Source organism: Ciconia boyciana, chromosome 5 (genome assembly GCF_034638445.1).
Source record: "Ciconia boyciana chromosome 5, ASM3463844v1, whole genome shotgun sequence".
Classification (NCBI taxonomy): Eukaryota; Metazoa; Chordata; class Aves; order Ciconiiformes; family Ciconiidae; genus Ciconia; species Ciconia boyciana.
Genome location: NC_132938.1, coordinates 38,011,641 through 38,038,249, shown reverse-complemented (window position 1 = coordinate 38,038,249; position 26,609 = coordinate 38,011,641). Strand labels below are relative to the sequence as shown.

The following is a 26,609-nucleotide window of genomic DNA, read 5'->3' as shown; positions in this document are numbered from 1 at the left end:
CGTGATGGATTATAGATAAACTCATATGCAAGTTTATTGCAAGATTCCTCTGAGACCCCTAGCTTTTTATGAATGGAAAGGTAATTTATAAACATTCAACATCATTGTATTTTATTATTTTTCCCATAGGACAAGATTGCTGTGTTTTCTGTAAGAGACTGCAATCAGATTTTACAACCACACAGATTTAATGTTGTACATATTACTTGGGTTTAGATAACTGAACACTCTGTAGTGAAAAATATGTTTGATTTCAGCTCATGGAGGTCTCTCTTATTCATACATTACAATCTTCAAACCAGAACACAGACTTTACCAGGGCCAGAAGTCTTCAATTCTAAGTTATTGGTGCAGGGCCAATCTTTGCCTAGCATGTCTTTTTCTGTAATGCTAAAAACTTGCAAACAGTTTTCTCTGACACATCTGATACTTCTTTGTCAGAGTGGCTTTAAAGTCCACTATTTGTGGAGCTCTGTTTGAACCATGGGGTCATATTGATGCTTGGTTTGGTCACTCAATTATACTTCATATTTGTATTTGCTGGTCCTAGTTCCTGAATCTTATTCCTTTGGGCATAACATATCTTTCAGTCACTATAACATCTAGTTTGTTATCATCTATTTAAAAGCATTAATATTAACTAGAAAGATCTTTACCCAGGGAAAGTCCGGGACTTGAGCGTGTGCAGCCATAAGTTGCATTCATTATTGCAGCATAAAATGTCAATTAGTAAATTTGAGAGTTAAAGCAATAAAAACAGCTCTATGATCTGATAGAGAGATTCAATGTCAGGCACTGAAATTCTTCAAGCATTTCTTCCCTGGCTTAAAGCTCTGAAGGCAACTTGGATTTTATTAATAAGGCTTGGTAGCAAAGTACTTCCCTGTATTTGCGTTATCACTACATCCAGAACCCCCACGCTCAGTCTCGCACCAGAACAGACACCATCTCCAACTACAAAGCCATCTATCAGCATTTAAAGGAGTATCACCAAAGTTTAGAAGCAGTTTCCCAAGACCTTGGAAAAAGCATGGGGGAAAGAAGAGTTCCTCATCACGAAGTATTTTGGATATGGGAGAGGAAGTAATCTTTCCATATTCCAAAGCATGCAATCAATGAGAACCCCAAATATACCTGAGAGAGCTTCTAAAAGGTTTATGTGGAACATGTTCTCTAGCATGCATATGTATCCATGACTAGTGCCATGTTTTAAATTTCTTACATTAAAAGAGAATGGCTAGATTGCTTACGAAGTCCAAGGTGCGGGACCGTACTCCCACCTCAAGGCAGTATTAAACTTGGAGCAGGACGGAGAACGTGAAGTGTCTCACTTGGACACATCTATGTGGGAATACCTGGCAGTTTAAACTCACAAGATTTCCTCTTGAGAGGTTTAGGAAAGATGGTTTCTCTTAAACTAAAAGATGTGTTTGTCAGTGATGCACGGCTGTGTTAAGTACCAACTTCTCTGTAAAGTATTCAGTGGCCCATGAGGCTTTAGATTTGTAGATTCCACTCAGTGCGTAGTGCCAGGCACAGATGTTAGATAGCTCTATCATATTAGTATTTAAGTGGTGCATAGGTAGGACTCCAACATACTTGACCAGAAGCATCTAACTGGTGTTTTGCATGTTTATGAATTGCACCATACTAGTGGTTTTAGCCTGCACAATACCGTATTTTCGGACGCGGTTTAACACAATCTATTGGCCAAAGAGAAGTGAGTCTGCTGTTCACAGTAGGGTCTGTTATTTCACAGGGTAGTACAGTGGTTCCTTGTTCATTTGTTAGTGTTCTAAGACAAGTTGATTTATTGCCTTGAAGGGAGAGGATTATGAGCCCATAGTATATTTAATAGCTTCAGAAACATCAACTTTTTGTGTATGAAATCTAGTAGCTCTTTCCTCTGAGAGGTGTCTCAAATTTTTGTGTTGAAGTTCTGTAAGTACCAGGGGGTAGAGCAGGTTCTTGCAAATACTTGTGAAACATTATTGTGGTAAGATGTTCTGAAGCTAAATGATTTTGAGGCATTGCTTGTGGGGAGTATTGGCAATGAGAATATAATGAGATCAAGAGGCAACTGTCAGCTGGCAAAGAAAGTAGTCGTCTTCAAGAAAGTGTCAAAAGTGACAATATTTGATAGGGACAAAACTAACTGTTTTCCTTCCTCCTATGCATTTTCTAGAGTTTGTTGCCATCTAGCAATAGGCTAGAAACAGTTCATGTTTCCCTTCAAATGCCTGAACTCCGCCTTGCATACACAGACACATGCCCATATTGTTTTTCCTAGTAAGTGTCTTGAGTAGACAGGATATAAAACAGCCTTTTTGGAGAGTCCAGAGAATAACTGTTCATATTGCCCTGAAAATAACATGATGTGCCTCCTAAATAAGGACAGCTGGCATTCACGACTAGGTGCATAATAAAATACGTGTATACACACGTGTACCGTGTGTCTGTTTTAAGATACCTCTGATTGCTCTAGCTTGCAGTTCCTGTCTGCTGTCTTGTTAAAACCCTCAATTGTCAATATGGGCAAGTATACAGTGGGTTATTATATCGCAAATACATGTTTGTTGCTCTCTGTAGTATTTGTTCATGTGTGGTACATAGAGCTGAATATGGGAGCAAACAGGAAATGACATTGCGTGTCATAGCTTAGTTTGCACATTTCTTACCGTGAGATCCCTTCTCCTCCTTTCCTCTCTCTTCCCCTTCCTTCATACTAGTGAAAATTAAATCTGTTGTCTGGGGAGTTTGGTGGGGAAGTGAAGTTTTCCATGGTGTAACTTTACATATGAACCAGACTGGATGTTCGTGAAGCTTCAGGCATGTAGTGACCAGGCAAGCTTTGTCCAATGCTGGTTTACTACCTTCTGTGTTCATTGGTGTGCCGTAATAAGACAACATTAGGCACGGTTCCTCCTTAACGCTTCTTCGAACTAGGTAAGGTCTGTTTTAGCTCTGTTTTTACAATGCTCTTTTCTGAAAGTCAAGTTGTAATAAAAACAGCTGAGGCTTTCTCCCGTAGTTCAGCTGCTCCTAGAATGTACCCCTCAGGACTGCTGAGTCCACTCAACAGTCTGTGGTTTTCAATTACGGGCCACAGATGACTTTTAAGGGACCTGACAAAGGTAACCAAGAATATTGAGCTTGGCAAGATTAAATTTGCTGTATAGGGATCTTCATCTTCACAGGAAAATTCTTAAGGCTCTATGAAGAAAAAAAATTAATAAAAAAGGCTGAAAACTACACATACCTTCTCTGAAAGTGACTTTTATTATCATGATAGTTCAAAAAAATCATCTGGCCTCTAGCCACCATAATACACTAACCTTTGACAGGTGGAAGAAAAGAATCTTTGGTAGGTTATTGGTTATATTTATTACATAGGTACATAGTTTATAGGTTTCTTCATCCTATATGAATTTATGTCAGGTGGTATTGTTATTCACTAGACATTAGTTTTTTCTAAAATGAGTAGCACGTGTTTGTGCATCTGGCTTAAGATGAGACATTGTATATCTGAAACATGCATTGTCTCCCTTGCCCTTACCCAGTTATGGACTTCTCATGCTTAAAATGATGAATATAAGAACTGCTGTGTTTTCTCAAAATATTTGTACAGTTATTGTGTATGTAGTATCATGTTTATGGAGTATATCCTTTGGATGCTTCTAAACTAGTGACATGAACAGATTTTACAGATACAGAAAACTAGAAGTGAAAGTAGTAGCATTTGGGTAGTGGAAGTGTTTCTCATCTTCACTGAGAAAGACACTATGCAAAGATGTTTATATAGTGATATTAATCAGAATGGATAATCTTGTCTCTGTAAGGGCCCGTATATACACTTACACCAGTAGAGTTACTCATATTTGTAAGCATACTGAAACACAATAACATTAGTAAAACACAATTTTTTGTAAGCATTGGAAGCACAATAATACTAATATTCTATACTGTGTTTTTTTTAATATTTGCTAATCTATATTTCTTATACAGGGAAGGGCCAGAAATCAGATTTGGGCCATAAGGAACTGCTGCTTTCCCCTTTAGCATGAGGGAGAGAGCACTCCAGTTAGCAACTGAGCAAAATATTAATAATGGCATACAGTTTGCATTCATTTAACATTTGTGATGTTTAGTGGCTGCAGCTAAGATTCAACTCTGGATGGCAATGGCAATATGCACCCAATCTACTGAGATGGTACTGACCTGTATCAGGAGAGGGGTTACTTGGAATTAATTTCCATTGGTTGTTTTCCCAGTTTGTCTCTTCCAGCCATTCCCCATGTGAGTAATTCTTAAAAAATGCAAGTATATATTTTTGACAGCAAGGCTGCAGGAAGTGCAGCTTGCAGCTTATAGCAGACAGAGTTTTAGTATTTTGCCCTAACAGTCTAGAAAATTATAATATATTCCCAGAAATCAGTAAGTGTAGCTAGAATGCAATTCTCCCACCTACAGAAAGCTCTGCAGTTGTTTTTTCCAACAGCTGGCAGCCTGTGGACCTGAATCATTATGGCCTTGTCCCTTCCTTTGTCACTTGGGCCTGATTGCCTTGCCCGGAAAGCCTCCTCATTCAGTAACATCCAGTGTTTTTACCTGCTTACTCTCTGGGTCCCACCAGCATTAGTCACCAAAGATTCTGGCCCATCGTGCTGTTGATTATACCATTTGTATTTATGGCTGAATTTAACTGATGGAATTACAAATTGAACTTAGATACCCTCAGACACACCTGCTTATAACTCCTGAACAGAAATAGTCATTACGAGACTATGTAAAGCATCAAGAGAGACATCTGAGAAGTTCTGAAGCATGATCCAAACACCAAACCCCTTCACAGCAGTTTAAATATAGTACAAAATCACGTTAAAAATGTTTTTCCCAAGCTGTGTGAACAAAATCTTTATTAAGTGAAGTGAAATCTGATTTGATATAAAAGAACTTGTAAGTCATCTTTTAAGACCTTTTGTTCACTGTCAGGAACAGTAAATGCTTATACGTTATATGAAGTAATATCTTATTCCCCCTGCCGTTAATTTTCAGCTATTTTTTCTAACTAATTGGCTTTTCATACATTCATTTTATTGTACTTGAAGTTTAATATTTAAACTGTTTAACATACTAATCGATTAGTAGAGGGTCAGACCCTGCTACACATTTTTATCATGTAATTTTATAGACCTATCTGCACCTAGTTAATCTTTTTCCCTTGTGAACCCAATCAAATTGCCTGTATCTGAAGTACTTGCAGTTCCTTAAAGGCACAGATTTCCACTGGAGATCTATATTCTCATCACAGTTGATGATTCTGGCAATTTTATTTTTATGTGGTGTAGTCCTCTAGTCTGTTAGGACTGAAGACGTGTGAACTAGGGCCCAAGGTGAAGATTTTTTGTTGCTCTTCTAGAAATTAAGGTCTCCAAAATCCGGTTTTTGTGTGTCAACTGTGATATAGCTGCTGATTTGGTAAGTTACCCCTTAATGAGCCTCAGGAGACTTGGACTCTCTGTACTGCTGGGTAAGAAATCCTGTATCTACTCCACAGTGAGCCCAGTCTGCCAGAAAAGTTAGGGCCCTGAGGTGGGTACAGGTCTGAGCATCATCAGGTATTAAGGTGGTGCAATTCCCTCATTAGCACCGGGACACCAAAGGTTGTCTTAGATGGATATAAGCACTGTGATATCTGGTGATCCTTGCTCAGAGAAGCTTCTTCCTACTGGCAGCACTGAAAGCTGCCTGTGACCCTGATTCAAAGACGGAGTGGGGACGTATATGGGATTGGGCCAAGAAATGATGTTTAGGGTGGAATGGTTTTCCATGGTGCTCTAAGGAAAGTTGCGGGCATGAAGGACACGTTGTGTCAACGCTGGGGACTGCTGCGGGATGGCTGCAGTGTGTTTGGATGTGGGTGGGTGGCACTGCGGGGACTTGCAGGAAGCTTTGGGGATGTCATGGGCTTGGGAAGCAAGAGGCCAGGCTACTGCGACATGGGGGAAGGATACGGGGGTCATATATGGAGCGGCAACAATATGTACAGCGGAGTAGGAAAAGTGTTGGGTTTTGGTTTGTTTTTCTTTTTCCCTTTAAAATCTTAAGTGCTTTTGAAAAATAAGGGTACCTTAAACTTGAGCCAGCATGGTATTCCTTTTTCCTTTTCTAATGCAACTTTCTGAACCCCAGGAACAGCAGGAAGAAATCCTTAGTGTGTTGTTTGTTTGATTTTGTTTGTGTTTTTCTTGTGAACAAGAAGTCAGGAAAAATCTATTTTAATGTTTTGATTTCAAGTTAATTTAGTGATTTAATCAGCCAAACTTACTTTTGGAACCGGGAAGGATTGCTATTTCACAACTTAGAAACATTCCTTTCCAAGTTTTATCAGGCTGTTAATTCCAGGCATAGACTTAGCAAATTGCAGAAAACCCGAGTTTAATTGCAAACCCCATTTTCCTTTACAAGAAAGGAAAGGAAAATAAGCTCATCGTATTTTTCAGGCAGCAAGTCAATGTGGGAGCATTTATGTAGCTTCCTCCCCACTAAGCCCATTATATCTGTCTTTGGTCATGGGTTTGCTCTGTTAATATGTCATAGACAGAGCAAGCAGGTTAGTAATCAGAAGGTTAAAGGTGACTTGCTGAAATGGAACTACGTAAGCCAGACTTAATGTGAAAAGACAAAGAAAAGCAGGGAAGAGACAAAGAAGAGAACAGCAACAGCTTTTTCTACTATCTGTGCAGTGACAGGGAGGTTAGCCTGCATGTTCCTGGCTTGTTTTGGTCCAGTTTGCCCTATTTCAGCATATCTGACACATACCTATTCCAGCACGGGTTATTTTGTTAGGTGTTTGTCTAAGAGCAAACATTGCCTTAGGTCTGATTTGTGTCTTCATCACTATAATATTTGTAATAGGTAAATAAAATAAAGGTAGCAGCGTTTCAGAGAAATCGGTGAAAAGACAGGGCTTATTTACACTGAGCAATGAAGAGCAGAAATGTCCCAGTTTGTACTGACCCCAGCTGATAGGTCTGCATGTTAAAAAGCAACACTCTGCAGTCTTGCCACTTCGGGGGCAGAAGTCTGTCTGCATTAGCCAGGAGCTTCACCCAGACTAATAGACCTTGTCAAGAGGTACAGCATAGTGCTAACACGCTTTGATGTTTTGCAGCTCAGAGGTACTTGCATACTTGCCAGGTCAGGTATCTTAGCATCCATACATAGGCATCCATCCTTAGATGTGTAATTTGAAAAATGTTTTTGTAATAAACGGAAGGAAGGCATGTCCCTCTTTTACAGAATCAGTAGTAAATACTTGAAAGTAAGTTTTTTGTTAAGCATGTTTGTTTTTAAACCTGCTCTGGTTTCCGAAAACAAAGAGTAATCAAGAAATTCAAGAATCGAGATGCGAGTTGCAGATTCTTATTATCTTTTCATCACCATAGTTACTTGCATATTGGTTATATGATAATTGTTGTTAACGTCCCACTGATTTTACTGAGAAATGAGATTTGTTTTCCATATAGAAATATAATAAAAGCCAGCATATAAATACTAAGAGAGAATGAAAAACACCCTTACCTATTTTATCAAGTGATATAACATTTTGATATTAGCACCCATGTAGCTAGTGTATATAATATTTTTCCAGTCATTAAAATCATTGCTAGTGAATAATGCATTGTGAAAAAGCATTGTAAAACAATCTGTAGCCTTTCAACTCATTCCTTTCATGTCATTTCATTCAGTTTAAACCTGTTTGACATTGTCCAAGTTAACAAGTTACTCTCTTCTGTTCAGCACCTCCTGGTGGCAATCAACATCTCGTCCAGGGGCATGAAAGACCTCATTAAATCTATTTTTGTGTGAGTTAACAGATCTCCAAATTAACCTTTCTTTAAAAATAAAACAAAATAAGATAGTAAAGGTCAGCCTTTTTGTACAGCAAAGTTTGCTGACCACAGAGACTTGCAAGCCTCATGGCACATTTGACTGCATGGTTGTCTCATCATTTTGGCAGTGATCTGTTTGATGCCAGTGAGGAATGCTAAGGCTCTAACTGTCTGAAATGTGTTAACATGTAGATTTTTTTTTTTTTTTTTAAAGCAGGAAGTGAGAAGTGGAAGAGAAAATGTCTTTCCATTCTTTTTTTTCTAAGAGCAATAAATTATTGATGTGAAATGACTTTTGCTAATAATTTTGGGGGAGAAGTGCTCATCTCTCCACTGACTTGCCAACTCTTTGAATGGCAATACAATCTTGCATTTTATGTTTGATTTATTCTGTTAGAATTCTCTTTATTTCACTAATAGGCAAATACAAATAAACATATTTTGACACAATAGTTGCAGAAAGACTACATAAGAAAGCCATGTCTTACTTGAACATGGACTGTTAACAGTTTAAGGCAATTAATTAGACCTCTGAAGGCAAAAACTAAGCCCATATATGCTGGTAGTCATAATGATATTCAGGTATTTCTGAAGATGTCGGGGAAAATTTATTTTAAGCACATCATTTTTTCAGTATAGGGTATAGAAGCTAATGTACTTCCAACAGAAATCACAAATATAATTCACCTACATTATACATGAAAGACAAATGAGAAACACTTCCAGAATTTGCAAATGGGAATGTCTATAAATAAAAACACTTTAGTAACATCAAATAAAGGCAGAAGAAAAAGACAATAAAGCATTAAGAAGAAAAATGAAGATGCTAAGAGTACAAATAGCATTTTAGTAACAACATTATTACAGCAACATCTATACTTTTGAGTTTGAGTGTCTTATACAGAACGAAAATCTGATTACAAAATATGTCAAGTGATGGACAGTGCAGAGTGCAAATATTTGTAGCAAGGTGCAAGACAATTTATTTATTACATTAGTTAAAATTACTGCTACACTGAACCAGATTCAGTTTTTCTTGTCATTTTTATTTCTGTTTACACAATTTAAATAACAAATAATACGCTTCCATTGAAAGAGTGCATTGTGTAGTCAAGGTGGGTTCTTCCTCCTTTTGTCACTACCTAAGAGAACATGTTAGCATTTGTTTAAGTATTTGGGAGGTTAGTTCTGAAAACCTGCTCAATGTTGAACTTCATCGAGCTTCTATGACATAAAATCACACCAGGGGACAATGTGACTCGTTAAGAATACCTATAATATCTAAGTGGAAAAAAAATGTATTATCACGGGGACTTCAATGGAGAGCTTATGTTCTGTATGTTTTACGCTGTCAGTACTAAAATGACTCTGACACTTAAAAAATCATAGATAACTAAAATATTGGTGCAATAAATTCTTTATTAAACATCATATTGATGGCTAAAAAAGAAGAAAAAAATCACAGTTAATGTTGGCTTAGGTGACTGAACAGATTAATTTATGACTTTGTTAAATAGAGGAGAATGAAAACCAGGAAATATTATCTGTGTGAAAACTGTAATGTAAAATCTCTCTCAGTAAATTAAAAACCCATTTTACAAAATCAAAAAAATATGCAAACCCCAAACCTGAAATGATTCTTTCAGGTTTGTGCTGAAAACTGCCTTAGATAGGAAAAAAAAAGCCCTGTTAAATAAATCAGTTTGAGAGGATGCATACTGAAAAACAACTGGAGGAGAGCATAATTTAATGATAATGAGTATGTATAGCTAAGAAATTCAGAAAACTGAAGGGGCAGGAGGACAAATTAGGGAGAAATCTGTGCCCAGTAAGTTTGGTGGGTTTTTTTTTTTTCCTTGTCTTTAATGGGGCAGATGTTGGGCTTCTTGTTGTGGCCGTTAAGATGAAAAGGAATGAAAGGAATCCTAACAATGTTAACCAAATCTAGGCAAACCAGAAGAATTCCCCATAATAAGGCAGAAAATGCTGAAGTATTCAATAAAAATTTATCTTCTGTACTCAGATAGAGGAAGAGGAGGCAAAGAGGACAGTTGGATCATATGGTAAAATATTTACTTTTTCTATGGAAATAGAAATTGTATGGAAATTCTTCTATGGAAATTGTAGCTATTAATACTGGATGTTTTCGAGCGCTATGGCCAGATATCTTCATTCAGGGGTGCAAAAATACGTAGTGAAACAACAGGTAGACATAAAGCAGATGAGTTAAGTCTGCAAACACTGATGCCAATTTATAGTAAAGTTCCATTAAGAATATTAAAAGAGCTGGCTGAAGAGCTCTTGCAGTTGTTAATGTTGACTTCTATGAAGTTGTCTAACACTGGAAAACTTTTAAAGAAATGAAAGTAAGACAATGCTGTTCCCTGTGCTTTATAAATACTGACCATGTATAATTTTACAAGGCTGACTTTTTCTCGCAAAATAACTGACTGAATGATGCAGGAATCATTCATGTGAATTTTAACGTTAACATTTAACATTCAGTGGCACTTTAGCATCAAGACTAATTAACCACTGAAGTCATCTCTACAGTTTTATGGAAGATTTTCAATTGCCAGAAGTTTTAATCATGATCTTTTCTCCAAAAATCAAGTTAAACCAGAAATGTAACTAATGGCAGTTCTGTGGCTGGTGTTCTGCATGCTTGCAGTGATATCTTTGAGTCTGACTTCCACTTGTAGTGTGCAAGATATGCAAGACCATAAACCTTGGCAGGTTTATGCCATGTTACAATTGCATTCTTTATTTAAAAAGTCTTCATGAAGGAAGATACTAGGAAACTTCTATAATGTCTATTTTAGTTCCAGCAGCTGTCTGTAGGCTGTTCTTTTAGAGGCATAGTTAGAATAACTGATATAAAGCCTTTTGAGATGCTAAGGAATGTGATACTTCAGACCATCTGCAAAATGGTGGCCTTGCAATAAAAATGAAATGAATAAAAGAAGGACTAGGTACTCACTGTATTAATCTTTTTTGCTCTCTCTATGATCTTTTTTCTTTTACCTGTAATAGAGCTCTAACCTTTAAATGTTCTCTGAGTTGAACAATTTTTCATGATGCAGCTGTCTTGGGATTGTTTTAGTTCAGTTTAATATTTCTTTTGATTCACTGTTGGTTTGGGGTTTTTTTTTAGCTATTTATGGGATTTAACTCCTGTGCCAGACAGGGGTTAATAAATCATTATTTGAATAATTATAAAATTATTCCAGTTGAATAAATGAATATGGCCTCATTAGAAAAAACTCTTCAGGCCACTGGCTTTTTCCAACAAATAGCTGTTTGATGTTACTTTTCCATACCTCTTCTCCCAATAAAATATAAACATACCAAATCTCTGCTTCAAAAGATTAAAAACCAAAGCTGAATTGAAGCATACTGATGTTTACTTGACCTATTGATATAACAATTTTTCCCCTACATTTTTATAATGGAAAATACAGTTCGTTTTTAAGGATGAGACTTTGTACGATAGGCAAGCCAACCCAATATCCATTTGCATCAGAAGGGGATGATCCCATTCCACTTGACTCCAGCCAGATGCTGTGGCCATTTCTTTTGCAGACTTAGCACTTAATTCCACAGACACAGAGCCTGTCAGTTCACTGGGTGATCCAGGGGTGATGGTCGATGCTAGTGTACACTGCGCCGGCACTGCCTTGATCCTGAGTCTTGCTATGTGGTGACTGTTATTCCTCTGTATTGGAGCAGGCTTTCATCCAATTTCTTAATGATCTAGTTCAGGCTATTGAGCCAGCAGAGTATTATTCCACGCTCCTCTCCGCACCTCCCCACCCCCTCTACCCCCAATGTCTTTGGATAGTTTCCTGAAGATTTAGTAGCTTGAACTTGCTCCCTGCAGAGTCAGACAAACAGCACAGTTGACACAACACAGGAGGCAGGGCTTTGGAGAATACGGACATAACTGCAGCAGCACTAAATATTTTAATGTCGACTTTACTGGAACTGTATGCTAACCCCGAAAAAAAATTACCTTACATCACCAGCCAGCTGAACCAACTCACCCTGCAGCTGCACAGGCTGATCTAACAAAAGGGGGAGGAGGGAGGCAGGCAGGAATCCATGGCTTCAAGGGGTGGGAAGTGGGACCTCCCCTTTTGGCAGCCTTGGACTGGCATAGCTGTAATATGAAACTGCTTAAGGTTTACTGAAGAATCTGGAAGTGTCTGATTCAGTTTTACATCATCTAATTTGTGCTCGCATGTACTTTCTCATCACTCATTGCAATTCACAAATAATTTCAAAATTATTTGTGAGGCAGAGAAAGGAAGAAGTTCATTCAAAACCAAAATTTAAAAGTGCAAATAGGACTTTCCATAAATACTTAACCTGTCAAAATATCTGCTTCAAAACTAAATGTAAATTTATTTTGGATCCTGATAGTGTTCCCAAGACCCCTGTGCTCCCTCCTGTAGTCCGCATAGCTCATTGTACTGTTGTACCTTCTTATTTGACCTCCCTTTGCTAAGAAGGCACAAGGCTTAACAGGAATTCACTGTCTGTTCACTTATTTGTTCCACCTGTATTTTCCCAGGCTTCAGAAACTGGGTCTCAAGAGGTAGATCTTACCATTTTGATCTGGTGCTTGGATCAGGCAGTTAAGGGCCTTTAAACAGGAGGCAGCAGGGCAGTTATGTCTGACATAAATTATTCCTGCTCCAGAGTGTCACTCGCCTCTTTCCTTTACTGATTCTCTTTTGTGTCTGTTTAACTATCGTTCAGATATTTCAGAATTACACCTTTGTTTCCACAAGCTTTCTTAGCATTGCTGATGTCCACGAAGGCTTCCAGCTGCGTGGGCTTGATGTCAAACTATCCAGACATCCCCATATGTGTGAGCAATGCATGAGACTTCACACATTTTGTTCATTGAAATGTGCAGGAGTAATTTGATCTGCTTTCAATTGATCTGCTTCGGGTAAATCTGATTGGTGTAAGGACAGATCTGAGGAAAAGCAGCTCATTCTGTTAGCTTGTTTATTCTGGGTGCGGTTATAGTTTTCAAGCCATAGAAAGTGATTGACTTCAGCCTAGTCCAGCTCACTAGCCGTGGCTGGTATAACATAGCTTCCTGAACAGTTTGTCCAGAAAAGAATCTTTTATTAGGGAGGGTGAAGAACATGGACTCGTTGGAAGCTACGGTTTCAACTTCCTATTAAGGAAGCTTTTAATACTTAAGTTTGTAGCTTTCCAGATTACCACCTCCTTGTCCTTAGGCAGATACTGTAACACCCATTTTAGAGGTGAGGTAACTGTAGGTTAGTCATCCTATATACACTGATGAATTATGAGTCAATGCTGCGTCATCTGAAAGCAGCCATAGGATTTATGAGATTGATAAAAGTTACTTTGTTTCCTTCACTGTTCCTCACAAGTTTGAGTAAGGAGGGAGTACGTGTTGGTAATTGTACTTTCAAGTATCTGGAATTGCAGGCCCAGGCTTAGAAATTAATGGTCAATATTATGATAAAATAACAATGTTACTTTATAACTGAGAACAAATAGTGTATCAAATTAAAAATAAACTTGTCCTTCTGTAAGCTCTGTTCAAACAATTTTACTGGTGGGTTTGTGGAGTTTGCTGGGATGTGCACCGAGTCCTGTATTTAAAAACAGCCACTTACTCCCCAGAGTCCTACGAAAGAAATAATGTTAAAAATTATTTTTTCTCTGTTAGTTTTGTCAAGCCACAATAATTACCTGTATTTTACCTGAAAGCATCCTTGCCTTTTCCCTAAGTTTTGACACCATGACAGGTTTTGTAGTTGGAAGACTGAATGTTCTAGCTCTATGTTCTTGAGAATTAAATGCTTCCATTTATCTTAAGTCTGAAATTCAAAATTAATAAATACAAAATCAGTAACTTCAAAATTAGTAATATAAAATATGATTCAACTAGTGATGAATTTTTGTCTCCAGTCTATAATAAGTGACAAATCCATGAATAAAGACACCGCTACAAATATAACCTTTCCTCTTATGATTTCAAAATTAAATGTTATTGCTTTATACATTTCATTTTCTGCAGAAGTGTTAGTGATGTATAGTCATTACTTATACAACTGTTAATATCATTGGTGTAAGGAGTTCACACTGGTAAGACCCTGCAAGTTGGTCCAGGTACCAAACAAATGCTTGGTGTGAGCTTGGTTCCTCCTTATCTTGTCATGGAGCATTTAGGAGGGAATAGAGAAATCTGAGCTCACCCTCTGAGCTTGGCAGCCAGCTGCTTTAGCATGTCCAACATAGCAAGATGATACAGTTATTTTCTCTGGATCCTATACTCCTCTGCCTGAGGCCTGAGCCACTATACCTACAGAAGTGTTTCTGCCCTTGCCGTGAGGTTATACAGCCCTATCACGCACATCTTTTCATGTGGGAGGACTTTTCTGCTAGTACTGAATTGCTTCCAGTAGTTTTCCTATAGCAGAAGAGAAAAGAAAAAGATCATGTAATTCAGTGAGGAAAGGAATTGACGCAGTCTCTCGAAGCAAGCAGAGTTCCCTTTATACTTGGCTATGTATGGGTACTCCTGGACTCTGGAAATAAATATATATGTATATATATGTATATATGTATATATAAAAATATGTGTGTGTATATATATGTATATATTAAAAAATATATATGTATATATGTGTATATATGTGTATAAATGTAAGTATTATGTATATATATGTGTGTATATATGTATATATGTATATATATATACACATATATATGTATATATATTTAAGTGTCTATTCGTAGCTAAATGGGACTTAAAGACAGTAGTAGTGTTTGCAGTTATACACATTTGGCTATGAGCTTTCTCAGTACCATGAGGTAAGAATTCTTCTCAAATGTAGTGCACCTGTATATGCTTGTAAACCAGCAGAGCTGAGTTAATTCTGTGTTTCACTTAGCTGTTTATATCAGTTAATCATACTTTGTCATTAGTTCTCTACATATGTCACTCTATATGCTCTTTTTTCCCCCCCTGCTTCCCATATTATTCACAGGAAATGTAGGTTTACCCATGAAGAAGTGCACTGTTACTCTTATATATATTATTACATAGAGAGAGAGAAATAAAATGAACATTCAGAGTATTACAGTCAATATGCTTCATTGAAATTACCACTTTTCACTGGCAACTTAGCAAAGCACAAGGAAAGAGTTATAGGTGAATCTAGGATGTTCTGTAAGTGTATCTGCATGTAGGCTACTGGTTCACAACTAGATTTATTTTGCTTTATTTTGCAGTTCTAGGCACAAATACAGTAGGATTGTTAATGCACCATATCTTTTAAAAAACCAAAACTTCCAAATCAGTTTTCATTTCTAGGATCACTTGAGCACCACAAGAATGTATGTAAAAGAAAGTATGTAGATATACAAATAAAGAATATTGATAGCAATATGACTGAAATCTTTTCTCTCTTCCCCCCCCCCCCATTTGCATGTAGGATGGTATTTTGTTTGGCAAGGTACTTTAAGAACAAATGGTAATTTGGGGATGAGAAACGGTGATTCAGCTAGGAGGCCTTTCCTCCTGTAGTTACAAAACACGGAGAACTGAGAATGTGCCATTGCATAAAGCCAGGGTAGAAGGGATCCCTGGAGCTCATCAGGTCCAACCTTCTGTTGAAAGCCGGGCCTTAGACAATCCAGGGCTGTGTCTCAAGCCAAGATTGAAATAATTCCACCAAGGGAGATCCCACCTCTTATCTGGGCAACTTATTCCAATTTTTAATTGTTCTTATAGTGAAATTTTTTTTAATATCCAGACAGAATATCCCTTGAAGCAGCTTGGGCCCATTGCTTCTTGTCCTGTCACTGTGCACCCTTGTGAAGAGACTACCTCCATCTTCTCTATGACCACTTTTTAGGCACTGGGAGACTGTGATTAGCTCCCTCTGAGCCTTCTCTTCCCTGGGCTGCACGAATCTCTTCTTCCAACCTTTCTTCATGTGGCAAGTTGTCCAATATTTAAATCATCCTGGTGGCTCTCCACTGGACTCTCTCCAGTTGTTCAATGTCCCTCATGAGCTGGAGGGATCAAATTCTTGATGTTTTTCTACAGTCATCATCTTGGAAGCATTTTAAGAGGGCAATGTACATGACTTTGTAAACCCATCAGTTTAGTGCTACACTGTGCATGTTATCATATATGTTGTTTAAACCTGTGACTTATGTAGTCTTTGTATATGTCCTAAATAGGCTACGAGATTGTATTTATTTTATCTAAAGACACCTACATTTTGGTCCAATGCTTAGCAGAGGTAAAGCATTTTAATTATGTATGTCTATGCTTTTTCTTTTGTACTTTGGTGTGGGTACTAGGGTTTGGAAGGGTGGGAGGGAAAGATGTTTCTTTTTTTAAAGAAAAAGGGAAAAACTATTCATTTGCTCTCTTATGTTTCCCACAATGCAAAACTGCTATTGTACCAACTAGTGCTGAACAGTGAGTGGTGGTTTTAAATAATCAACTACATACTTCAACATATTTTAAAGCACGAACATGGCATCAGCAGGGTTGTGTACTGGAGTTGGACTGCAATCCCAGAAGTAATATAAAAATTTTGTTTTCAAGGAAATCCAACAAACAAAATTGTGCTAGCATCTTAAGACAATGACTGACGGCATTTGTATTGCTTATATATCCTAAACTCCGATGTTCCCTGACTCACATTAACCTCTTTCACAAGGATCACAAATCTTCAGAGGATCTCCTATATCTATGTAATTTACTCTCTGTCAAACATATAAAACAAGTCTGAGTAATACTTTCCGTTAGGGGAGAAAAGGAACTTGGAAAGGAAATCTCTATCATGGCTGGCCCTGCACTTTGACTGTCCAGATCAGACAGATGTGGAAATCCTTGTTTCAACACCCATAACCATGGTTAGACTGATTCTTGGTGAAATACATTAGCTCAGAGAGTCTGTTATGGTTTTGTTGTGGGTTGGTTTTGTTGGGGTTTTTTTTGGGGGGGCACGGTGGAATTACTGTATCACAAGATTATTGATAGAGGCTTCTTAAAATTACATGAAATAAGCCAGGGTAAGATTAAGCATGTCAAAATTTGCTATTTTTGTCTATACAGCTACTGGTGTTTAGTTTTAGCTCCCTTTAAAAAAATCAAATAAGCAGAAATCCCAGGCAGCAAAATATTTGGGAAAGTTTTAACTCTCTTAAGTACTTTATTAATTGTTGCTCTTATTTTTTCCTTGTGCCAGGCTCCACTTCGTGAACTGTAGCTTGTCTTACTTCATTTATAGTTCTAGTTCTCCCTTATATCTTCTCTATATTTCCTGGTTTGTAACACAGACCTTTGCTTCTGAGTAGTTCATGTTTAACTTCCCATGTACTTACATGATGTTAGCAGTATTTCTGTATGATGACTAATGATGCAGGTAGACATATTTTATCTGTGTCCTCCTTCTTGCTTATGAGCTTATTTTTGTCCTTTTTGTCCACAAGAACGTGTCTATCTTTGCCTTACAATGTAATTATTTTAAACATATGTTCATCCATAGTTTTGAATCTCACTCTGTTGGCATTACAGAGTAGAATTTGACAGCTGGGTAAGTCCTATTTAAGAGCATATTTTGCTAGGAACTACTTCCTGCAAAGAAAAACAGAAAATATATCAGGTCCCATTTAAACCAAAAGACTGAAAGAGAACAACTGTTCAGCACCACATTTCCTAAACCTCCTTTCCAATACATAATCGAAACCTAGGAGAAGTCATTTGGGATTACACCCATAGCTTCATTCCAGACTGCTGCTCTTTTTTTGCACTTTCTCTGTATTAGGAGAAAATATGTGTACCCATGTGTTGAGATTAAAGACTAGTTTTGGTAGCGGAGTAAGATGTAGAGTCTTTCACCACTATGAGGAGATAGGTTACATGCCTCCTTCAGGGAGTATGACCCGTGTAAAATCCACCGTTTAATCACAGCCCTACTTATACCACTTAGTTACAGTATCACCAGACCAATTATAACAATGTCCAGACTTATCAGAAGTCTGGGCAGAACAAAGTCCAGAGCTATTCACTTACCCTAGAAGTTGCAGTAGCTCAAATTTGAGAGCTCTGAAAACAACTGCATTGCTGCTGCTGTTATTGTAGCTGGGCTGTGGACAAATGTAATTTTAGTCTCTGATGCTGTCAATCTGGCATCTTTCACAAGTAGTGATTTTATTATATAAAAATTTAATCTGTCTGCCATATCTTACAGGGTGGTTATGTAGAAAATGACGCATTTAAAAAAAACCAAATTGTTGTTAGAAGAGAATTAGGGCAAAGACTCCTAAAAAGTTGTTAACTCTGGGAGGACAGACTTTTGAAAGCCATTCCACCAGTGCACAGTGCCAAACTCTTGTATTGAAAAGTTTTGGCTGAATACTGGGACAGATAGATAATATGGTCCCAGAAAACTTGCCAAGGAAACTGCAGTCAGAAATGTAGGAAACTGTCCGGACAAAGATTAGGCCTCAAACGTGCTGCACTGATTACCAGCAGCTGTGCATACAAGAAGTGTTTCTTCATACCACACAACCAAAACCACTGTGGCCTGTCACTGTCATTTTTATAGCAATTTGCTGACTTTTTAAGAAACAGGAAAACATTTAGTTAAAACAGAAGTGGAAATGACTGACAGAAGATAATTTAAGGGAATTTTAATGGCTACTGAGTGTGTACTGTAGAACTATGCTGAAGTACACATATATTTAAGACTTTCCTTTATGTAATAAAACTCACTAAGAAAATAAAAAAATTGTGTTGATAATAGTTTAATGTTTACTGTAGATCACAGATCCATACCTTAAAAGATTCCTTAAAAAGCCAGAAACGCGGAAGTGATATGTCAGTATTATTATTATTTTGAGCATTAGGATTTTAAGTTATTGACATTTTCTTTTAAGATAAATTCAAATATGCCTCCATTAGGGGGAGTTACACATTCATCACTAAGTGTTTCAGATTTTCAGACACTGTTTGGTATGATAGATTTTCTCTTGGATGTTTTTTGTTTCCTTTTAAAATACTCTATTACTACTAGTGCCGCCTTGTTCCTCTGTAGTGGGACATGTTTTTAATTTGTTTAATCAGCATGCAAAAATTTGCAGCAAAGAAGAAGGTCCAACTTTATCAATTTCTGAATACTTCAGGAAAAAAACCTATTATAATAGTAAAAATATCTTTATTAATTGGAGGATTTTCCAGAATGAAATATAGATTATAAGATTTAGAAAACCTGGAACAAAATTCTCTCTCTCAAGCAGTTTTTCCTTTGCCCATATTTTTTTTTTTCCCATCTGTGAAACTGCTTCTGCCTCAGGGTAGTTCAGGAAATCTATCAGTGTCTGGTTTGTTTACTTTGGTGCAGGAGAGTTTTAAATAGCGATGTGACCCTTGTGCTGGATGTTAGCATGACTGTTATCAAAAAGGCAAAGAATACTGGTGGACTTCAGCTCATAAATTCTTGTGCCAGGCTTTAGAGTATAATAGTTTTAGATGAGGTATTGAAATCATGTAGTTACATGCCTAAGCACCCTCCATCTAGCTAAGCTCCTGTGTAACGTGGATAGTGACAGATCCCTTTCCTTTATATAGAGAACTGAGAACCACAACCAGTTGAATTCTCTGTGGAATAAGCCCATTGCACGTTTGCCCAACGATCACAGTAGGAGCCACCGTGGCCTTGCATAGCCCTTAGAGTACTTTTCTCGGTGTCTGTGGTCCAGCTGCAGGAAGCATTGGCTCCTGGGAAACTTCAGAAGAACTTCTGGGAGGCCACAAGTAGAAAAAAGGATTTCAAACACATACAGTCTAGGATTCTGGTATAGCACGTTTGAGGGCTTGTCTCAAAACGAATGCCAGTATCAGTACTCTGCTCTTCAGGACAGCTCTACAGCAGACTTTCTGTTCCCCCCTGCAAAGTTATCGCAAAGGTAGGTGGACAAGATGAGAAAGGACAATTCAAGGTGGGGAGGAGAGAAGGGGAGAGGGAGGGACGAACTGATGGCAGCAATTCCTGAAGCTCATCTTTCAACAGTCAACTGTCTTTGCCTAGATAGATGACTGAGTTGTGTGTGCGTAGATCATCCTCATTGCAGACAAAAGTATTTGGGTCTCTGGGCGGTGAATACAGAGATGTGAGAATAACTTGTTTACCAAAAGTGGATTGAGACATTAAATGTGGAACGGAGATCTTTCTTGTAATAAAATTAATATTATTTGCATACATTTTCCATGCAATTTTAAGAACAAGCTGTTTTCTGTACTTTTCTACTATTCTGAGCCCACTTCAACCAAGTACTGAGCAAATGCAGTCAGATGAGTATTTCAACTCTAATGAAGCACAAGCATCCCCAGCAAATGGGAAGGAGGGAAGAGTAATCCCAAAGTATGGGAGCTTCCAGATTCTTGAAAAAGGGCTGACGATGCTTCTTGCAGTATAATAGATGGCAGGGGAAGCCAAGGCAAGTTGTGTGCGTGTGGGGAAATACGTCAGGAAACACTGCTGTAGAAAGCAGAGTGAACTCTTTGAGACACTGGTAATGCTATATGTGCCTTTTTACCAATATTATGGACAGCTTCTATAAATTTGATTATCTTCAGGACATTTGCAATAAAAGATGCATTTTTACTGAATGCTTTTCTTATCTTTGAATCCTTCTCCAGCAGGCTGGGCTCTGACCATCATAGATTTTTGGCCTCAGAACTGATCCAGTTACACTGGCATTTTCAATCCTAAATGTGGCTCCACGCTTCCATGTAGGTTTTCATTTAGGCTTTCACTTTGCATGCTTTGCTCTTAAAGTGTAAGCATATGGTGGGTGGGAAGAAGGGGGCGGGGGGGAACCCTTTCCTGTGACTTGCGCTGATTCATCAGCAATCTAAAAACTCCTGTGTCATGCCATCAGCTTTTGTGTGCCCCCAGTATATACATACTATATTTAGTTTCTCTATTTTCCTTGAGAAATACCTTTTATGCTGAATATTCTACCACTTGCTCACATTTTAAGGGCTCTTGTATGAGTGAATTCAGCTGGCCTTTCAGTTCCTTCTCTTGGCAGATAACACCAGAGCTTGCAAATCTGGCAGTGCTTGTGGGAAGGTCTTTAATGTGAATCCATGACGGCCTGACATCTATGCAGTGGCGTGCCGAGCAGATAAATGGTGTACGGGGAAGTGGTAGTGGAAGAAAGACTTTAGGGACTATTACATGTGATAATTTCTACGTAATATACTGTGTTCTGGAAACTTGTGCGATGGTTAGCCTTGCTTGAAGTAAGTCAAGCCCAAGTGGTGGTTTTAAGACCTGCAGTACAGACTCATGGCTCTGTTTGTGAGCACAAGGTGAACAGGCTCACTAAAACGTAGTAAGCACATCAAAAAATCCTGAAGTATGGATAAAATGAAGGAAGAAATATTTTCTTCTCCTTCTCCCCCTCTTAAGTAAATGGTAACTTTAAATTCTTGATAGTGTCTACGCCCTGTTTCTGAATATGCCATCTCTGCTGGTATCGAATAAAATTATTTCACTAGCAGTTCACGGCATGTTGGCAAATATTGTGTGTTGGGTTGAATGTGGAAAATGATCACCTGCTTTTCAGGAGAATTAATATCCAATAAATCACTTCAAGGTGTGCCATAAATGCAATTCTAGATGCACTACAGCACTTAGTTTTGTGCCTAACAACCCACCTATTACCAGGCACTCATCATCTGCCTGAACGTGTACCATGGGAAAGTTTGTTCATGTACTCAGTTCCAAGTGTACATAAAGTGTATATAAACCCTATTCTTATGGTTTATGAAAATATCTTCTTTTTTTTTTCCTGGAAAAGGTGATAAGGTGTCTACTTTACAGCAGCCTGCAATGCGGTTATTTTATATAAACCCAAGTTAGTATTTTGGAAAGTGTTTATTTTATTTTAAATGTATAATTTTTATAACCATTTTGTATATAGACCACTTGCAGGGGTATGGCTCACACCAGGTGTCAGAGTAGTGTGAAATAATTTTTATGCCACCTTTCCAAGGCAATAAATGTCATATAAGCATACACAAGTGCAGATATAGTACTTTTAGATGAATATTCTCAAACTGTATGTTAGAAATCTGTTTGACAGACTTACCCAAAGGATGACACTTTTTTCTGATCTTGCCAAAGCAGCAACTGTGTAAAAAGAAAATTTGCTCTGGTGGTTGGTTTTTTTTCCCCAAGGAGTTATGATGTAAAGGGAGGGAGGAGAAGGTGTAATTAGGAGAAAAGAGATGGTTTCTACTGAGGAAAAAAAAGAAATTTCTGACCAAAATGATACAGCAAGTTTTCAGTCATCTACCCTACAATAAAAAGACAAAATAGAAGATGAAGGACAGCAGCAGCTGAACCCACAGTCCCAGCCACATAGTTTCTATCATGATCAGTATAATGCTTATTCCAAGAAATATGTGAAATATTTTTTTGTGGGAAGCACACAGATAATGATTTTTTGTGTGTGTGCCTCTGTTTTTAAAATACCTTTTTTAAAGATGTCATTTCAGAGAATACCTTGAACTTTTTTTTTTTTAAGACGATGAGAATGTAAGTTAAACTTTTCTAGAGGTATGAGATCCCAGCTTCATCATTAAGAAGAACAGAGTGGCTTTTCATAGAGCTTGTTCTCTTATACCGATAGGATTGCTCTGCTGGTGGTCTTTACCAATTCTAAGAGATTCACAATAGGGTAGTTCTTTCACGAAAGCCAATTCTCTTGTCAGACATGTATAGAAAACTATTTTACTCTAGAAGGATTGTTTCACACAGCCTACAGATACCTTGTTTGTTATGAGATGTCCTGTATGTCATGAGCTTACATACCAAACTGACCTCTTTTTCTTTCCAGTTACTTTTTTATGTCACTTTCATTTGCAGTAAATATCTTCTGCTTTTTCTTTCTGACAAAAGTGTAAATTTATAATTTAAAAAAAAAAAAAGCCCAGTAATCCAGAGGGATTTAGAGCTGTGGACCCAAGTATTAATTGTAAATCAAAATTTAGTCAGTTGGAAGCTGCTTATTATGAAGATTAGACACTCTGTCTCCAGTTTGGAGCATTAGCTGTGCAAGCAACTGCTTCTTTGCCTTCTTTTCCAGATGAAAGCCAGTGAGTAGCAGCTGCTCATAGAGGTTACTGAAAAAATAAGAAAGCAATATGAAAAATTAAGGGGGGAAGGTGCCACAACTGTGCATGTTTCAGGATCTTTAATAGTTTTCTCTTTAGGTCCTGAAGTGTGATGATGCAGTGAAGTGAGTCTCGCAAGATACAAATGGGATTCAAATTAATAGCAAGTTCAGCTTAAAGAGAGATATAAGGCTCAGATTACTTTTTCTTTCTTCAGTGAAGGGTTTAAACTTTTTCCTAAAATACTATTGCCTTTTCTTCTAAAATTAGGTAAAATGACCTGAAAACATCAGAGTATTACTTTTTATTGCTTCATCTTACTACTGTTATTCTGAAACAAATAGGATTAACCTTTTTTTTTTGGGGGGGGGGTAACTATTTCCTTCAAAGGGCTCATTGATCCCCTAGATATTTCATGAAAATGTCTTCCCCATTACTTAGCTCTACTGTAAGATAAGGAAAGCATGTATGCTTTGTGTTTTCCAAGAACTGTGTTAATCATTCAAAGCATATGTGGCCTTTTTCTCTGTAGTCTGCTGGCTGACTGCTATTGTCTGCATTTGAACACAGGAATGTATTGGTGAAAAACTAACTAAAACTGAATAACTACTATGAAAAGCATCATGATCAATATTTATGTCTTCAGTAAGTCAGATTTTGGAGACTGGGATATTGAATTTGTACAATAACTGTAAATTTGTATTTTCCTAAACCTTTATTTATGACAGAAATTAGCGTAAAGTAGGATGATTCTAAGCAGGGCATTGCACTGTTAAACAGCAAAATTCTAGGTATTGTTACACAAAAATATTTTCAATTTTTTACCTGGCCTGAATACTGCATTGAGCTCACTGGGAAATTTGTCAAAAAGCAGACGAACGTTATTTACTTCAATATATTAATCTACAGCACTCAAAAATCACAGTACAAATATACACTGGGTAATTTTGTGTTGCTTCTTAGGAAAAAAAACCCCCACATATTATCCACTTACATTCAAGAAAAGTGTCATAATTCAATCATTTTTTTAAAGGACTATATTTTTGCTATAACTCTTGCCTTACCCCAGTTTCATCTACTTGCTTACAATTTCCACTTGTATTTTCAGTGAAATGCTGATCTGAAACTGCAAAATTCTTAATACGCTCTTGGAAGGGGTTATAACAAATAGAGTTAGGCTTTATCTATGTGAATGAAAAGGAAAGAGAAAGTTTATTGTTTTCAGATTTGAACACTGAATCTGTGATCTCATCATGGTCTTAGTCTGTTCTCATTTAAATCAGCGTCATTACTGCATGAAAAATGGCTCATCTTAATCTATACTTGTGAGAAAAATCTAGACAATGTAGCATAGTATTTAAGTGTTTAAGAACTACAAGATGTTCTACATGTAAATATTTTTGTGCACATGTGCTTTCTCATGGGAACACACTATACTACTAATCCTCTTGATATCAGATAGTATTCTTAGACTTTTATTTCTAGACAAGATTTTGCCTTTTTTAATACACTTCCAGCAGGAACTGGAAAGCTAAATTATAAATATTTTACTTGATTAAGTCTGTTTTGTAAAACAGACATGAGAATGTATGTTGTTGTTATAAATTATACCTTATCTGACAAAAATCTTTCTCTTAGGCAGCATTTAAGTTTCATAGCTTAATACTCCGCTTTTTGGTAGGGTCGTAAGAAAAACAGGTTCCAAATTGATGTACTGAGGCTGTGCAGTTTCGGCTTCTATGTAGACACTCCGTTCATGCTTGTTTGTAATGCATATGTAAACAACAGTATTTCTTTAAAGTACACCTAGCATTTCAGTACAAGTAGCTGTAACACTAATTAACTATTTATGATAGGATGTCTTAACAGGGCACTTAGGCTACTACTATTCAAATAAGTGAATTAGTATTGGGCTAAAAAGGTGTTTGCTCCCTTTTATTAAAAGTCACTGGTCATCATTAATGTTGATAAATAGCTGAAATTATTACCTCGATGATGAGAAGAAGAAAGGTTCAGCAATTAGGATAGGCCTCGGAAGACTATCCGAGGCATCAGGTTTTCCCTCTCCCATGGTACTACTTTTGTGGTATTGACAAGTCAGCTTTGTGCCTCCATTTGCCATGTTAAAAATGGGCATAATAAAGTTTTCTACTTTGGCATGATGGTGCTCAGAGAAGATAATAGTAAGGACTGAATCGTTATGTGCTGCAAGGAGCACAGCTACTCGTACCTGGGAGACTCTAGTCTAATGACTATCCAGAGTCACCTCCAGTGTAACCTCTTAAGTCCTTTCCAGGCGTTGAAGTGATGGAATTACTGATGTGTCGGTTCTCCGTGATAATACTTAGCTTTTACAGAGAGTGAGTATGGCTGTTTGTTACTACCTTTAAATTCCTGAAAACCTGACACAAATTCAAATGCAAATGTAAAAATTAATCATCATGACTAAGCTGCAATAACCCTCCCTCCTCAACCAAATGCAAACCAGCCAGTTTGAAAGCTGAAACAAAGCCCTGCCTCCAGGAACTAACCACATTCACAATTCTCCCGTTTTCATACACTTTGGAAAAATATGAACTATGCAACATGCTATGAAGGCCGTAAAATTTGAGCTCTTCTGGATCAGGGAAGAGGAATCAGTTCCAAAAGCTTTGAGTTCCCACAAAGAACATCCTGTTAGCAGTTCCTCACCCTTTTATACCAGCAAGGCCCCAGCTCAGTTGTTTTCACTGATCTAAATTGTGGCAATACGACAGAAAGAGTGAGAGAGAGAAAGATAAATTCTTTCACGTATGTCAGGGCCAGCTGTGCAGTACCTTTCAGTCCTCTAAAAAAAAGGTAAGTTTTCAGGTGACCCTGCCAGTGACCTGAAAAGGCCACCGTGACTTGAGTTCAGCAGGGGATGAGTCTCTGTTGCCCGTGAAATGCAGCTTCCAGTAAGGAGAGTAAAAGTGGCTACCGTAGTGATAAATGTACCTACAGATAGCTGCATGGATTAACGCAGCTCTAATTTATTCCACATTAAGAAAAAAGACTATAATGAGTTATTAATAAAGAAAGACTAAAAATGGGTTCAAATTCAACAGTTAATGCTCTGCATAATTTACTGGAATAATCCTTCTGACCAAATAATAATAATTAAAAAAAGTGCTTCTCTCTTTTCCTATGAATGAAACACATATGCTATCCTGCCCCCCGCCCCCCCCCCATTTTGTTTGATCTTTCTACTGTTTGGGCGTGAGCAATGTCGGCATAAAGTGTGGTATCTGTGCTGGAGTTTGCTTCACCCCCATTTGTCTACTCCATATAAATATTTTCCTAAGCAAACATCTATGTTTCAGATGTCTTTAGTGTTGCACCTAATAGATTTCATAAATCATTTGTGCTGGCATTAATGGGACAGTGGAATCGCAGCACAGGGGGCATCAAAGCAAAGGAAAATTCCATTGCAGCTGACTGAAAATGGAGAGAAGATCCACTGCAGTGACATCCAGGTCTGCTCCTGGATGGAA

The 26,609-nt window shown here is 37.6% G+C and overlaps 1 protein-coding gene and 1 long non-coding RNA gene across 8 annotated transcripts in view; one reads left to right on the top strand and one right to left on the bottom strand.

The window, feature by feature from the left end:
• The window catches only part of TENM3 (teneurin transmembrane protein 3), a 503,184-nt gene that overhangs the window by 226,758 nt on the left and 249,817 nt on the right, over positions 1-26,609 (top strand). The window lies entirely within an intron of this gene.
• Positions 11,216-22,209, bottom strand: LOC140651591 (uncharacterized). 2 transcript variants are annotated; one of them, XR_012042451.1, is made up of 5 exons: positions 22,071-22,209; positions 17,292-17,544; positions 14,141-14,355; positions 13,635-13,762; positions 11,216-11,769 (listed from the first exon to the last, which is right to left on the bottom strand). It is a non-coding gene; the product is annotated as an uncharacterized lncRNA (long non-coding RNA). The 2 variants fall into 2 exon arrangements; XR_012042450.1 differs by lacking the exon at positions 14,141-14,355.